The sequence below is a fragment of the Poromitra crassiceps genome (genome assembly GCF_964638095.1).
Source record: "Poromitra crassiceps genome assembly, chromosome: 9".
In the NCBI taxonomy this organism is placed as follows: Eukaryota; Metazoa; Chordata; class Actinopteri; order Beryciformes; family Melamphaidae; genus Poromitra; species Poromitra crassiceps.
The window spans coordinates 35,117,174-35,134,619 of record NC_139630.1 but is presented as its reverse complement, the minus strand read 5'-3'; positions in this window follow the sequence as shown (position 1 = coordinate 35,134,619).

Genomic DNA, 17,446 nt, shown 5'->3' with positions numbered 1-17,446 from the left:
CAATCGCTTATGACCGTGCGGACATGTCCACATGGAGTGGAAAACCTGCTGTACCTTACACTACGCTTCTACTCAAGCACTCATCGCTCTCTCCTCCTTTTAGCAACATTCTCACTAGTCCAAAAAGGATTGGATGGCGGCAGTGGAGACGATGAACCGGGACGAGGGGGCTTACATGCTTTCCACCACCTGGAGCAACGTTCTCAAACGGCGAAATGACAGCGGGGGGCGTGGTCGTCCTGCCAAATCTGATCACGCCTCTGTAAACAACATCAGCTGTTTAAGACACGTCACACACCATCTAGTGACACCTCTGATGAAGACGGAAGTGTTGCCGTCAAAACATGTCAGGTAGGAATGATAACCTGTGTCTGATATAGAAGAAAATCTAACGATCTAACATTCTCACTAATCCTACATTGGTTTACCTGCTTTTGAGATTTGCAAAAATGTGTTTGCTTCTCTCTATCCCCCCTCTCCCTCTCCCTCTCTCTCTTCACACGTCCTCGTCCACGACTCCATCCACATTGTGTTTGTTTTGTCATTAAGATTAAAATGAAGATCAATGTACTTTTTTTTTTACTTACTTTAGCAGGCTTACTTAACTTTAGTGGCTTACTGACTGAGCGATCTTGCTGAAACTAGAGGTTTGTCTTTTCCATTCACGTCAAGCTTATGTAAGCATTACAGTTTACATCAACAGCAGTCATCCAAGGAACCGGAGATGGTTCCAATTTAAAACATTCTTACATTCTTTTTTGTTTAACCTGGTCAAGGTCATCATTCTGCTGGGGAACATAGCCATACTCACTCGTTCTTTCACCCCTTTTCCTTCTCTAGTCACTGTTTAACACAACATAATTCTAGAAGAAGAAGAAGAAGCAGAAGCAGAAGCAGCAGAAGCAGAAGCAGAAGAAGAAGAAGAAGAAGAAGAAGAAGAAGAAGAAGAAGAAGAAGAAGAATCCAAGTTGGCAGACAGATTTTGCAGTAAGAAGACAATCACCATAATTTTCGTTAGCCTCTATTGTGAGTTCACAAGGCCCGAGATAACAATTCAGTTCATTTTCAATTTGACTGTTCCGGAGTTTGTGTGATTTAATGTGACGCAGCCTTGACTGCCTTTCAAGAAAGAATAAGAAAGACTTGCAAAGACTATTCATGGCTGACTGCAAGTCAACACTCACTCTACTATAAAAGTACGTCGAGCTCTTTGCGGCCTCGGTAAAGGTCGGACCATACTCTCTGTTCAAGTGGTGTCTGACACGACTTGCCATTTGAAACATAATTAAGACTTTGCCCAGAGTCTGAACAATACAAGTCCTTGATTGAGTCGAAGTGGAGATGCCCTTTCGAGCGGAGATATTAACATCCGTCTCTTGTCAAATTTGTGAGCAGGGACGTGCACAGATTGAAAAGAAAAAAGTCTGCACTCTGGAGCATACTTGAAGACTTGGAGTTTATTAACGTTTCGGTTCAACAACCTTCATCAGGGACGTGCACAGAACATTAGAGGGGCAGGGGCTCAAATTCATAAAAGGGCACTACAGCCGCCGTCCGGAGGGCGGCGGCAGAAATTTGAGGCAATTTGAAGGCCAATTTAGGGGTATAACTCATTTTAAATATTCCGATTTTAACCAGATTTAGAGGAATATCTCATTTTAGGATGAGACTTGTCACGGAAAAACAACTCCATAACTGAATAATATTAGTATATAAAAGTTGCATGCTGTTGCAATACTGTTGTGAAATCATTTAAGCATCAATATGTATTTGCTCCTTTTCTCCCTTTAGGTTGTTGTACTACAACAGATAGCAACACAGGCAGAAACATTGAACGATACTGAGTGAGGCTTGTAATATACCATGCATTTTAACCATAATTCTAAAAAGCAAGACAGAAGATTTAGATAAGCTGTATTAGAATTTTTTTTATTTTTTTTGCGGATTCAACAACACAACATCCCTTTCCAATAGTGTAAAGTAAAAAATATTTTCAAGAGCAACAATTCTGCATTTGTTCCCTATATTTTGGTTATTTATTTATTGGGTGGTTTATTTATTTATGTATTTATTTATTCATTCATTTTTGGGTTCATTTTTGGGTTGGTGCCTTCAGGGGCAGTTTAGAAAAACACTGCTCCATGCAGAGGCCTATTACAAATGGTGCATTCAAGGCCAAGAGAGCTCGGAAAAGGCATTTATCTTTGAATGCTGCCTTCAGTGACGGCATGGAAAGGGCAATTTCCATACAAAGCACCATTAGAAATGCATTCATGGTCAGGAAAGGGCACTTTTTATTTTATTTTTTAATGTGTCTGAGCTGTTTGTTTTGTTCATGTGTTGTTGGAATGAAAATGAAAAATGTATTATAATAAAAAAAAAAAAAAAAAAAAAAAAAAAGGCACTTTTTACAGACTGAAAAAAAGGCAGGGGCTCAAGCCCCCTTTCATGTCTATGTGTGCACGTGCCTGTTTGTGAGCCAAGCTGAATCCTGAACTGGTGAGCGGGATCGTTTCAGGATTTATTTTGTGCTGATGAGCGACGCCGTCCTGTCAAATACAAAATGCATTCAAATCGTCTCTTCATTTCCTGCTCGCTGGCAGTATCGCAGCAAAGCCACTTAGGGTGCCGGCTAGTGGCGCGTTTTTCACTAGTAGCTAATCAACACAACTGCCAGGAGGCAAATCTTTCATTTGAACAATACAGTTAAGTATTTGCATTTTAATTAGCAACTCACACCTTGTCACCGGCCGTTTTCACTGAAAAGAAATGTTACGCTCATGGCTTTTCCCTCCATATTCATATTCAGCGGACTCTGTAAAATCACTGTATTTCACCTGGGGTGGGTCAGTGCCTGATGCATGTGTGTTCTCCTCGGCACACACTGGGTCGTCTCATCACTTCTTGTGGCAAGTTATTATGCACAAAAACATTGTTGGTCATCTATGGTAATTATCAATTTGTTTTATTTGCCAATAGGCTACAGCTTACAATGTGTGTGTAAGATGTAATACATGTTGCCAATAGCATACAGCAGTGGTTCCCAACCTTTTCCAACTCAGGGCCCACTTTTATTTCTCAAAAATGTTCGCGGCCCACCTCCGACCCCATAAATACAAAGGCCATATAATGCGTTCTCAGAGCACTTTTTTATTGAAAATTGAACATAAAGGACTGAACTGAATACAGGAGAAACATGTTGGAAGCTCCACAGTCACTAACACAGCACCTGTAACATGTTGCAACACCTTCAGTATTACAGTTTTCAAGGAGCTGTCCACACACACACACACATACACACACACACGCACACACACACACACACACACACACACACACACACACACACACACACACACACCAATCATTCAAGGAGCTGTCCATCAGCACCACACAGATGTCAGAAATGACAAGCAAGGGGCTGTCTGTAACAGGCTAATTAACAAATGATTAATAAATAACGGTATCCTTCAACAATGGAAAAATGCATTCTCATAACAATTTGACATCCAATATCAGATCCAAACAAAATCCAAATATCAGAAGAAAGCCCATTAAATCGATAGCCCATTAAATCGATAGGGTTACAAATAAACACAAACCCAATATAAAGATGATGTAAAGATGAAACTTCAATTCAAGCAAAAGCAATAACATCAAAGAAACAAAAATCATACTTTTTCAAGTATGATTTTTCAAAATCTTTCAAAAAAAAAATTGATTTTTTTTTTTTTTTTTTTTTTTTTAAATCATACTTTTTTGGAAATGATTTGGCGGCCCACTTGCAATACCTTCGCGGCCCACCAGGGGGCCGCGGCCCACAGGTTGGGAATCACTGGCATACAGTACATCCAAGCCAATGAATGAAACTTTAAACTTTGAAGATACTTTGTAGAATACTGGATTTTTTTTTTACCAATAATAGCACAATATCAAATGTACGTTAATTTTAATGTTCAGTTGTGTTTGAACTCTGTCATTCAGTGTGAAATAAAATAAACTGCTTAACTTCTCAGTGTTTTGACTCAATACATCACAACTGTTCAAGGTTGGTCTTAATCAGGAGTAAGAAGCAACAAGGGAGGAATTGGTGTGCTTTAGAATACAGTATAATGCTGCTAATGTTTTTGTCACTCATAATTCCTTCTTTCAAAGATGTGACTTCAAAGATGTGATTATTTTATACATGTGTTATTTCTTTATACAGTGTAGGTTATCAATGCCAACTGCTGCTGGGCAAAGGAAAAGGGTACTACTACAAATAGGGTTCAGAGCAGCTTCCTTTCCTTGCCTCACTGTCGATTTTGATAATCACCTCCGCTAATTTCTTACTAATTAGCCCATGAATCATCTTGGTGATTTAATGGGGAAAATAGATATTCTACTAACAGAGGAATAACAATTGCAACAGTGTCATAACTCCTCTGTAAATCCACTCTGATATCAGACAGCAACACCAAGTTGTTCCTGTGAGTAAATCATCACCTAACCTAAAAAGCAAGATGGGAGGAAGAACATTCCTCTACACGGGGGGGAGGAGTGGAGCAAGATCCCTAAAGAAAGTAGGACTGTGGATTCTCTGAGCGCTTTTAAGAACCTTCTGAAAAGATACCTGCTGAGTAAACTAGAGGAGTGGGCGGAATCGTTCCTGTTGTTTGGTTTGTTTTCTAACATTTGTTGCTGGTATCTCTCGTTTTCCTTTATTCGTGATTGTTCTGTAATTTTCATTTGATGTCATTTGTGACTGTATGTCCTGTTTTTAAGACCAGGGGCCATGTTGGAAATAAGCATCTGCACTTTCACATGTACATCCCTTAGATCAGTGATACTCAACTTGCGGCCCGCGGGCCGCGCCCCCTGTGTGGCCCGCGATGGAATTGCAAAAAAAAAAAAAAAAAGTTTTACAGTGCACCTGAACGCAACATGCAAGATACCCGCTGAATAAGTGTCCAAATGTTCATGTCATTCTGGCCAATACTCCACTTCTGTTATAGCATTAAGCTAGCATTTTCAGTCTGGAATATGGAATATCTTTCAATAATATATGATTTAGCTGCTAAATTGTCAAATACCGCCATCTGCTCGCTACCCAGGCACTTATGTAAGTACTTAACCTAACTAACTATCCGGTGTGCACAACATTGTCAGACTAAACTCCGGCTGACACCCCAAAAACCTACAACCAGCTACAGAAAAATGTATATTGTTTGTTTATTAACTGGCCCCTGGCCTTCTATCATTTCACAAAAGTGGCCCCCGGGCAAAGCAAGTTGAGTATCCCTGCCTTAGATTTTGCTGTCTTTATATCCAAATAAAAATCAATCAATCAATCAACCAATCAACCAGCATGACTGGATAGTGCAAATTAAAAGTAGTAACCTACATTATTTGTACAAAACTAACATAACTCACCCTCCATCGTGTAAAACTCATGAAGGTGCACTCAGAGCAGCACAGGCTGAGACGGTCACGGAGCTCGCCGAGGCGTATGCAGCAAGACGCATGCGGGTGCAACAGCACGTTTTTAGGGAGTCCCTCCCAACCAAGTCAGTGTGAAGAAGACTAAAGCTCAGGGAAAGAGCAAAGAAGAGAAGTAGATCAAATGAGCACATCACCGAAGAAGGCCTGGCCATAGAGCTGCAACAGTAAACAGTAAACAGCTCCACAAAAAGAAACAAGTCCGCAATAAATCCTGGCCCCTAAAAATAACACGTGCATGCGCCGAATACTGATTGTGCTCCGCTAGCGTTTGACAATATTTATTGCCCACTCAGATACACGCGCTCCCCATAACGCCTCGTGATGAAATGGCTCCAATTTCAATTTGACCTTGAGAGTGTTCTCTTTATGCCACGTTCCGACATTCAGCGCGTCGTTACGAGACAGCGGGATAGCGCTAACGGTCCAGTAAAATCATCTTTTCTAAATATGATGGCACTTGGAGGAATTTCAAACAACAACAAAACCAAACAATCTCAATACAGACGGGCTGTGTGCCGTGGTACAGAGATGTCCTCTTTCTTTCTCTCTCGTCTCTTTTTTCCCCGAGCAAAATGGAAATATGACTCAAAGTTGGCTGACATTTATAGCTCTCAGTAATACTAGCGGTAATGGATCAAACGAGCGGGGGATGCCATTATGGGGAGGAGCACGCGGCGGTGCAAACATCATACCTTGCATTTTCATTTGTGTCAAATCATAACTGCTGCAGCTCCTTTCTGTTAACCCCACTTTCTCTCACTCTCCCTCTCTCTCACATCCCCCCCACTCAATTACACAACCTCTCTCTCTCTATCTTTGTCCCTCTCTCTCTCTCACTCTCTCTGAATGATGGGCTTCAAACACCTCCTGGCAAGGCTGGTGGAGAACACCAGTGAATCAGCCTGCCAGGGAGACTAAAACAAAGACAACAGTGCTACAGCGGTACAGATCAATGCAGCTAAAACAAGTCAAGGACAACACCCCCCCAATAAATAACCCCCCTAAGAAGCCACTAATACTGGGTTGACAACTGAAAGCTGTTGTTGAGAGTCAGGACACACAAAGGATAGTAGATACTTTGCAGTAATAGCAATGCTATGGTTTAATCACCCTGGTATACATAAAACATGTACAACTATTACCAGAGTAATCATAAAGAAATGACCTGATTTCATAAAGTTGTTACAATGACTAATTATAGTCTAATGACTTTCTACGTTCACATCTCTAGTTCTCTAAACTGTATGACTGATTACGGCTGGGTAAAAAAAAAATAAAAAAATCCCCAATTCAAATCAATCTTCATTTGAATGTTCTGATATCGATTCATAAAATCAGAGACCAATCTTAATATCGTGATGTCAGACACACAGACTCTCTCTCATCTCCCCGACACACAGCCCTGCCCTTAACGAGTGGACTGCAGTAATCCAGAGACAATAATCTGGACTGTGGATAACCCTCAAGTGTGCGTGAAGTACATACCTGTAATCTGTGATACTCATGTTGTGAACAATCCTTCGTACTTACATATTCTACCTCATTCTGTTATGTTGTTTGTTTCGCGGTTTTGCATCACTTACTTGCAGACAGCCTTGCTGTGACTCAAGACTGAGGATTTAAATAGTTTGCAGACAGAGTTACCTCATTATCAGTGTTGTTCATGCTAATGTGGCTTATTGAGGATGATGTAGTTAAACTCAGTTCATGGAAATAAACAAAGCCTCCAACAACAAAGGATTCTGACAGGAATAATTTCTATAGTGTACCGACCCATACCAGCTGTACCAGAAGTGACACATCCTCACACCGATACTATTGTTTTGACTGCTGTTGACAGTGTGTTGGTCATGTTCAATAAAAAAGTACATGCTTTGGGGTCAATTCTCAATGCAAGCATTTCTATTTTTTAATAATGCACCAGGTTAGAGGGATCCTCGTACAATTTTATAGCATTTAGTTCTGAGAATCTCTTCCATCCATCCATCCATCTTCAACCGTTTATCTGCACTCGGGTCACGGAGGTAGCAGGTGACCACAGACCTTCCTTTACCTGCTGGCCACATTAACCAGCTCTGGACTGGGGGATCCCAAGGTGTTCCCAGGCCAGCATGGAGATGTAAACTGACCTCCATGCTGGCCTCCTCCCAGCTGGACATGCCTGGAACACCTCCCTGGGGAGGTTCATCATGACCATAGATGAGGGTTGGGATGAAGATTGACCTGTAAATCAAGAGCTTTGCCCTCTGGCTTAACTCACTTTTCGTTACAGAGGTGTGGTAATGCGAACGCAGATTTTCGCTGCTCAGATTTTCCGGACCATCTCGCGCTCCGTTATGCCCTCACCAGTGAACAAGACCCCGAGATACTTGAACTCCCTGGCTTGGGGTAAGGAGGAGTCACTCCCTGGCTTGTGGTAAGGAGGAGTCACTCCCTGGCTTGGGGTAAGGAGGAGTCACTGCCTGGCTTGGGGTAAGGAGGAGTCACTCCCTGGCTTGGGGTAAGGAGGAGTCACTCCCTGGCTTGGTGTAAGGAGGAGTCACTCCCTGGCTTGGTGTAAGGAGGAGTCACTCCCTGGCTTGGGGTAAGGAGGAGTCACTCCCTGGCTTGAGGTAAGGAGGAGTCACTCCCTGGCTTGGGGTAAGGAGTCACTCCCTGGCTTGGGGTCAGGAGGAGTCACTCCCTGGCTTGGGGTAAGGAGGAGTCACTCCCTGGCTTGAGGTAAGGAGGAGTCACTCCCTGCTCGGAGTTGGTAATCCTGTTGAGAACCATGTCCTCAGATTTAGAGGTGCTGATCCTCATCTCAGCCACTTCACACTCGGCTGCAAACTGATCCAGTGTGTGCTGAAGGTCACAGACCCCATGATGCCATCAGGACCACATCATCTGCAAAAAGCAGTGACAGAATCCTAAACCCACCAAACAGAAACCCCTCCCCTCCACGACTACGCCACGAAATCCTCTCCATGAAGATCACAAACACGATAGGTGACAAAGCGCAGCCCTGGCGTAGGCCAAAACCCACTGAGAACAAGTCAGACTTACTACAGAGTTCTGGTTTTGGCCGTACAGAGATTGGATGGCCCTCAATATGATGACCCCACACCCCATACTACAGCCCCTCCCAATCTCTTTCATATCCAAGCAAAATTGGTATGGATAACTATAAATATCTACTATATAACCAAATCCATATTGAATTGAATCAGAAATTGAATCAGGATCTTGTGACTCTGAATCGAATCTGGAAATCAGTGGTGACACCCAGCCTTATGGCCAAAGTCATTTTCTAACAAAGTTAGAGAGCAAACCATGTTATCTATAAGAGAGTTCCCGCTAATAAAATAGATTAAATTCATACATTGTTTGGGTACTTTGAAAATGTAATCGGTTACAGATTACTGATCTGTCACAGATTACCCTCTTAAGCTTGCCAGCCAGTAGTGAATCCATCAGACTAGTACAGTGCCCGTTTGCCCTGCTGCTGCACAGAGTGCTGATCGCTTGTTTATTCAAAGTTTATTAATAATGTTAAATGTGCTGCGGATGAACGGTTCTCGAGATATGCCAAGGACACACACACACACACTCACACTCACACTCTCACACACACACACACACACACACACACACACACACACACACACACACACACACACTCACACACACATACAGATATTCCTTGCATTATACTATGATTAATCAAACTCAGTAATGCTAATCTAATTGCATTCAGTTAGTTTTGGATTGCTTTGCCTCTACACTCAGTAAAATATTATGTTGAACAGACAATTTATTCTATTTCAATTTGCAGACTAATTTGAATAGGGATATTATCCTCCTCTTCAAACATTATCGAGTGTTATTTCCCAGAAGTATCTAATCTGCTTATGCAGCAATATAGTTGGCAGTGCTGTTATTAAAGAGGAATTACAGAAGAATGCAAACAGCGTGGTCTTTGTTGGTCGTAAGTATTTTGTCGCACCGAGACTTTCGAAAAACATCAAGGATTACAAATGGACTTAAAGTCCCTGGAAACCAGAAATACTTTTTTATTATTTAGCATTTTGAGTTCATCACATCACAGGAACCTATGTTAATAAGCCACCAGTCAAATTTGAACGATGATGAACGTCGCAAAGTATATAAATTTAGGTTTGACAGTCATGACAAAAGTCATGAGAATCAATTAGATTTTAGACTCTCCCGCGGACTGTGTGGGCGTGTCCCGTGTGTGTGCGTGCAGCCAGGACTGCAGCTCCTCCGAGAGAGAGAGAGAGCAAGAGAGAGAGGGAGGGAAATGGAGAGAGAGAGAAGGAAAGAGAGATGGAGTGTGTGTGTGTGTGTGTGTGTGTGTGTGTGTGTGTGTGTGTGTGTGTTCGCTCGTTGCTCGGCGCATGACAGAGAGGAAGAGAGACTGCCGCTGTGATTGCACAGCGCTACTGTGTGTGTGTGTGTGTGTGTGTGTGTGTGTGTGTGTGTGTGTGTGTGTGTGTGTGTGTGTGCGTGCGTGCGTGTGTGCGTGTGACAGTGAGAGAGAGAGAGAGAGAGAGAGAGAGAGAGAGCAGGCAGCATACACAGGCACACAGAGCGGGAGGTACGGCTCTGGCGGGAGGGCGACAGACAGACACTGAGCGAGCACCGTGATTGGCCAAATCTTATGACGTGATAAGATCATTCAGTTTAGCACCGCGCGCACCGCTCTCTTCAGTGAGGAAGTGGAAATCCAGACCTTGTAGAAAAGTGGCGATTTTGGGGGTTTGGGTTGAAAGTAATGTCTCCCACTTTCTGAGGCACACAATTACTCACATAAGACCCTAAATTTAATAGTTAGAAGGTTTTTGTGGATTTTGGTTTCCGGGGACTTTAACATTGTAGACGACACTAGGTGAGATGGCTGTTGAGTTTAGAATCAATGAATGAAAATTCAAAACTCTACTGATGGACTGATGCTGAAGCGGGCAAGATTGGACTTGATACATGTACAGTATATGAACATAGTATGTGTGTAACAATCAGCCAGGCACAACCTTATTCAAAACATCTTTACACTACAGGACAACTATTACCAAGACTAAACAGAGCGCGCTCCTCCTCATCGCTCATTTCTACCGTACCTCCTCGGTTTGTCCTCGCAGACGCAGCTCGCCCGACACGCGGCCTCGCCCGACACGTGGCCTCGCCCGACACGCGGCCTCGCCTGCTCAACTGAGCCACGCCGGAATCGGCTCTCTAATTGTACCAGTGGAGATATTGTTGGCATCTAATTGTCAATTTGTTTGGCTGTTTTATATGTTGTCAATACAGCTCACAGTGAGTGTGTGAGATGCACTACATGTTGCCAATAGCCTTACAGTCCAAGCCAACGAATGAAACTTTCCAGATAATTGTAGACTGCTCGATTTTTTCAAACTAATAATAGAGCGATATCAAATGTACCTCCATTTTGATGTTCAGTCATGTTTGAACTATCAGTCATTCAGTTGGGGGGGGGGGGGGGGGGGACTTTTGACTCAGTACATCACAACTATACAAGGTTGGTCTTAAAATTAAGAAGGAATAAGGGAGGATTTGTTGTGCTGGTAATATTTGTGTTATCCTTTAATTCCTACTTTTCAGAGATGTGACTGGATATTCGAGTGGTATTTCTTTACACACTGTGTAGGTTATCAATGTCAACTGCTGCTGGGCCAAGCCAGGTAAAAGCTGCTGGTACGACAAATAGGCTTCACACCAACTTCCTGTCCTTTCCTCCCTGTCCATTTTGATAATCACCTCCACTCATTTCTTACTAATGAGCCCATGAATCATGTTGGTGATTTAATGTGGAAAATAGATATTCTACTAACAGAGCAACAACACTGTGTCATAACTCCTGTGTAAATCATGGCTTACAGCCACCAGGTGCTATGAGATGTAATCCCATTACATGTAATTTGTTACTCTCAAGTGTGCGCGCCACTAAACAGCCACTTAATGTAAGATCTATAACTTAAGTGATATAAAAGAAGCACATCTTGGGAATCTGGAGCATTCACAACTATTAACCTTTGTAAAGATGAAAGCATAACATTAGGTGGTGTTTATGGACTCTGGTTGTGGTTATGGCAGAGTGGTGCTTGGTGGTGGTGTGATGATGCGCGGAGCGCCTAATGAGAAAACACCAAGCTCCCAGTAATTTGTTAGCCCGAGTTAAGGTCAAACCACAAACGCTGCATGATTGAGTCACCCCCAAAGTCCCTATTAGAATTTGCATTTTAAAATATATCTATTATTTATGCGTGTATTATTCAAATGGTGGGCTGTTGTTCCCCTGAGCACAGGGCAGGGGGAGGGCCCGCAGCTAGAGACAGTCCTGAGCACAGGGCAGGGGGAGGGCCCGCAGCTAGAGACAGTCCATCAAGTAGTGCAGAGAGAGGGAGATAGAGAAATAATTGAGAGGGAAGTGTGTTTTTTTTACTACAAAGGAAGTTCAATAAACTCTCTTTTCTCCACTTTCACAAAACAGTATGAATTCAACCGCTAACCTTCTGCACTATTTTTTGTGTTGGGAGGGATGTGTTGTTACAGTATTATGTTTTTGTGAGTAATAAAAGTGTGATTATGCCATCAGGATCATGTTTTCAACAACAACAAAATCCAATTACAGAGCGATGAGTGCAACAACACTGGCTTGGCGTGATGATTCCCATCCATCCATGACCAGACAGCTCTTAAATTACATAGCACGTCGCTATGGTTACACCTCCCAAAATGACACCATATGGACGTTTAATTAACAACGTTTTAACTACGCCGTGCCGTGGCTATATAGTGCTGGTGTGAAATCCAATGCATCATTTCAGTGGTTAAAACCATCATTCTTTCCCCGTGTGCCGTTTCCTCCGTACTTGGTGTTTTGCATTCTGCACTGGAAGCTTAACCAGAAAATGGCGCAGATCCATAACCCAGACAGCAGCTGAGAGGGGAAGAAAAGAGCAGTCAATATTGGCGAATGATTTTTTTGTCTCACGGTATTTTCAAGAAAACCTCTCTCGCTTGCTTAATGTCCATTTAGCGCAGCCAACTGAAAAGCTGGCCAAGTCAACCAAAGAGTTCTCAGAACACTGGCTGTCAACAGCTATTCACAACCAAAAAGAAAGTCCCGGCACTTAGATTACCCCGTTTCAAATAAGAAAGAAGCAGAGAATGTCTTTGTTTTGCCAGGAGTCAAGATTCACCCTCAGGCAGCATCTCTCAATCCCTGCACATAACTTGTCTCTTTTTGCAGCAATATTCATCTGCACAAAATATAGCCTGGGCAGTGTGGACAGTGTGGGCAGACAGTGCACCAGCAAACAAAACCTGAACACAACTAAGCAGCCATTGTTGCATGTTGATACTTGACAGTACGCGCACAGATTTGTGTGAAAGGTGTTTGACAAGTCTGACTGAAGACATGCGGGATAGAAGATAAGAGTTGTGTTGTTTACCTCTGCACCAGCTTAAACGCTATACTGGGCCTAGCCTCCTCAGACACACTATCTGATATTCCACATGACATGATTGAAGCTTTAAAAGGCTGCACGCGCGGTCACCTTTTGTATGGAGTTAACCTTAAGGTGGCGCCGCTCTGAATGTCAACCCCTCCACATGTGGACCTTTTTAAATGTCACTGCTCTTTATTCTACAGTTGTGGTACAGGACAGACAAAGGGATGAGGGGGGGGGGGGGAGGGGAGGGAAGGGGAGGGGGGAAGGGGGAGGAGGCTGACAGATAATACAGCCCCCCCTCCCCCCTCCCCCAACACACACACACACACACACACACACTGAAAACCAAATGCCATACAGTGAACGAGACTCAGCCGGGAGTTCATTTAACACTTGAAGGGGAATGCGGGTTCTAAGTGTGGGTTCTAAGTGTGGTTCTAAGTGTGGGTCTTTGAAGGGCTCCAGTTGATCCGCTCATTTGCTGATGTGCTCAATTACATAGTTGGATGAAGAGCAGGCCTGAACCGCAGAGCAGAGGCTCCTCATCTGGGTTCATTGAGCTCCAGTCTGCTCTGCTGCTGTGTAAAAACTAGCCTCTCTCTGTTATGCAGCGACTGCAAGGCCCTGCCTGGCCCACGCATTGTGTCATCATCATATATGCCATCATCATCATCATCATCATCATCTGCATTGCCCTTCTCTATAAATAATAACCACATAATGAACGATCAATATCGGACAAAAATATTGCGACATTTTGATTTGATCAAAATCGGCCAGCAGCACTAGGGAAAACTTCTGAATCGGAGCTAGCAAATGCTAGCCACGTCGATTGAGTGCAAGAGTGTTAATTGATGGGTTACAAAGACACACTCGGCTGTGTGTGGGAACTTGTCTTCAGAGCAGCAGGGCTTAACCTTTGACCTGGACCTCTAAACCCTATGAGGAGGACGGAAGCGATGAGATGCGGTGGTGGCAGCGAGAACAAAAATGATCAGGAGCAAATCTAAGATGACAGGCACTTCAAGTTGCCCAGGGATCAACAATGACCCCTTTGACATTGAGCGACTTGAGCAGATCTGACAACCTCTCTACGCGCCGCGCATCCCGTCTGAGCACAGCCATGTGTGTGTGTGTCGGATTTGTTGCTCCGCCGGTGTTCTTCTTTGTGTTTGTCATGAGATTTGCCCAGAGCGCATTTCCAGTCTTGAAGAGACGGGGGGGACGGGGGGGACGAGAAGTCAAGCGTCATGCGTGATCCTCGGGCGTCCTGTAACAGCTGTCTCCGGCATCAGAGCACGCGGCTGCCCCGCTATCCCATATTACATCTGTGCCACTCAGCCGCCGACGGATCGGGCAATCCAATTTCACACACGCGCGCTCACACGGGGAGGCGACGCACGACGCGGGGATGAGCATCTACGCTTCGACGGAGACAAGAAGATGTTTGAAGTGGCTAGAGAGGAGGTGGTGGTGGTGGTGGTGGCGTGCGGGGGGGAAAGAGAGAGAGCGAGGCGGGGCCGACGAGCTCGACAGAAAGAGCGCTCTCGCCAGAGCTAAAGAGCCAGAGTGATTATGTTCTTGTCGTTGTGCTACTTTCATCAATGGAGCCAGCGAGGAGGAGAGAAAAAGCTTTCAGTTTTTCCAACAAGCCCGCTTTTCGGCACCGGAGAGACAAAGCAAATGGCAGGCAGAGAAAAGAGCGCGCCCGCAGGCCAAATCCGTCCTTTTGTAAATACACCTTTGTTTATATAGTGACGTGCATCCAGCTAGTCTCTCTCTGCTCCGCCCGAGCCCAGCTACACAAAGATCCCTGTGTAGTGCTGGAGCACACATGTACAGTATTGGGTGACAACACACTCGCTCGTCCTTTCAATATCACACAAAATGCATAGTCACTGTGAGAGAGAGAGAATGAGAAAGAGAGAGAGAGAGAGAGAGAGAGAGAGAGAGAGAGAGAGAGATGAGGAGGGGGGGGGGGGTCTCATCTTTCACAAAGCAGAGAGATCTGAATCTGATATCGTATGACTGCTTATTAGATTGAGCCACCAGGCCGTCAGATTGGAGCCAGACTCATAAGCCAGCCGGTGTGTTGGAGGAGGAGGCTGCTCTCCATTCCCTCCCACACAAGCCAGCAGAACAGAGGAGAGCAGGGCCAGAGCTCTGGGCCTGCCAGAGCTGTGCACGGCAGTACCTTTGTAATAAAGCCCACTTCCACCAGCACAAAGCCACTATACTACACTGCCAGGACCCCCCAAAGGTCTACTATCTTTGGGACATGGGTGATTGATTGATTGATTGATTGATTGATTGATTGATTGATTGACTTTATTAATGGAAAAGTGTACACATGTAAAAGTGTAAACACTTATTTCCAACATGGTCCCCGATGTTCTAAAAACAGGACAGACAATAACACAAAACATTATAGTCATCTAAAAATCTGTATCAAAAATCTCCATCACAAACACAATAAAATAGATTTAGACACCAATAAATATGGTACTTGAAGAGAACCTATCCTAAAATCAAATATCCTAAAATCAAATATTAGTCACACTCAAAATTGCATTAGAAACTACATAAACACACTTACTCAAGAAAATAAGACAATCATCACAGTAAAACACATTATCCTCACAGGACCCGCCAAAATTAGGCCTACTAACCTACCCAGTCACTTTGCTCCAGAGATGAGCGAGGACCCGACCTCTAAAAACCCCTCTAGAGTCTGAGAGTTTGATGCCTAGTGGAAGGCTGTTCCACAGTAAGGTCCCTGTGTTGCACTGCTCTGGGTTGTGTCAGAACTGAACGCCGGCTCAGCGGAGGCGTCTTAGCGCAGGCAGGCAGGCAGGCAGGCAGGCAGGCAGGCAGGCAGGAGGACGACTTGGCCAGGTTGCAGAGGCGTGATGGGAAAGACAGGCGGTGGGGATGGACAGGTGCGGCCAGCGCTCCGGTGTTGAGACAAAAGGTGAGCTGGGGTCGTGCCCCGCAGAAGCAACGCAGACGCAGGACGTCCCATGAGGGGATCTGGATTGGATGAAGAAGGTGGAACATGCGCTCACACACAGTTGAGATTGAAAAGACAGACAAAGATAATAGATTCCTTCAGCTTCGCGCCGACCTGTTGCACTGTTCACCGCTCCACATCTGCCAACAATTCCTTTTTTTTTTTTTTACTTTTCATTTTTATACACGGTACGTCTGCTTATCAAGAAGCCTGCTGTCAACATTTTCTGTTGAGAATAAAAGATGACAATGTCCTGACTGTGTGATGAGGGTGTGAGATTTTTGATAACTCTGTCATCGGATGAATGATTCCCTTTTTCCAAACAACACGATTTCAAATACAGATACTAAAAAAAAAGAAAGAACTTTGACAGTTCCCTTCTTTTGCAGTGGATTTCCTGACAGCTTGACAGTGTGCAGCCCTCATGACGGAGGTACTCTCTCTCTCTCTCCATCTCTTCTCTCTCTCTGTCTCTCTCTCTCTCTCTCTCTGTGTCTCCCTGCTGTCTCTCTCTCTGTCCTTGATTAGCATCACTGCAGCGTGGCCTGCTCTGATTCTGAGTGGAAACCTGTAATTCTCCCCACATGGTGGCCGAGACATCCAGACCCCGGTGCGATTTGCTCCTCCCGTAAACACGCAATCACTGCTTCTCGTTAACACGGAGGAGAACTTTCCATGTCTCGTCTTCAGGAAAATCGCCCGCTAAATCCCTGCATGCTCCGTTGAGGCCCACTGATTTTAATGACTCTGTTTTTGCCTGACAGAGGATTTGTTTGTACATAAACATTTATGCTGATGTTGGTGTTTGTGGGGGAAAAAGACCATCAAGAATTAATGCATGACTAATGGAAAAATAAAACAGTGGACTTGGGAAATGATCGCGCTAAGTTCATAAACTGTCAAGCCAATTAAAATCAGGTGTACTCGTTTCTCACTAGGCAAGCCGAGCTGTGAAGAGTCAGCCAATCATATTCCTTGGAAACACCGGGCATACGCTGCCAGGATTGATCATCCTGTTTTCCCAGTCAGGAAAAATCCTGCGAGAAGAGGCAAAGGGGAAGTGACATTCCTAATAGCGGTGTGTCTAATACCAGCGGGCAGCTTTCTGCGTGCCGAGTGAGCGCCATCTTGATCCAAAATGACACGTCGACCCGGACGGACCGCCACTCACGCATCAGGCATCCTCAGAAACGTCCCACACAACACGGCCACACGAAAACAACAAAACATTGGCTTCTCTGCTTTCCAGGTTTGAACATTTCATAACTGTTCCGAAAACATGGATGTGAGATAAACAAGATATTTGTCTTGACCTTTAAAAATGCTCTCGGGTTTGCCATCATCTGCATATGAATGGTAAACCAGATGCACGGTGGTGAAATGAAGCATTCCTCGCCCAATCGTACATTTTTTTATCCGGTCTGCTTCGGAAGCGATCTGCGAGGCGACCGCATTTGCGCCACATATTTACCGTGAATGCAAA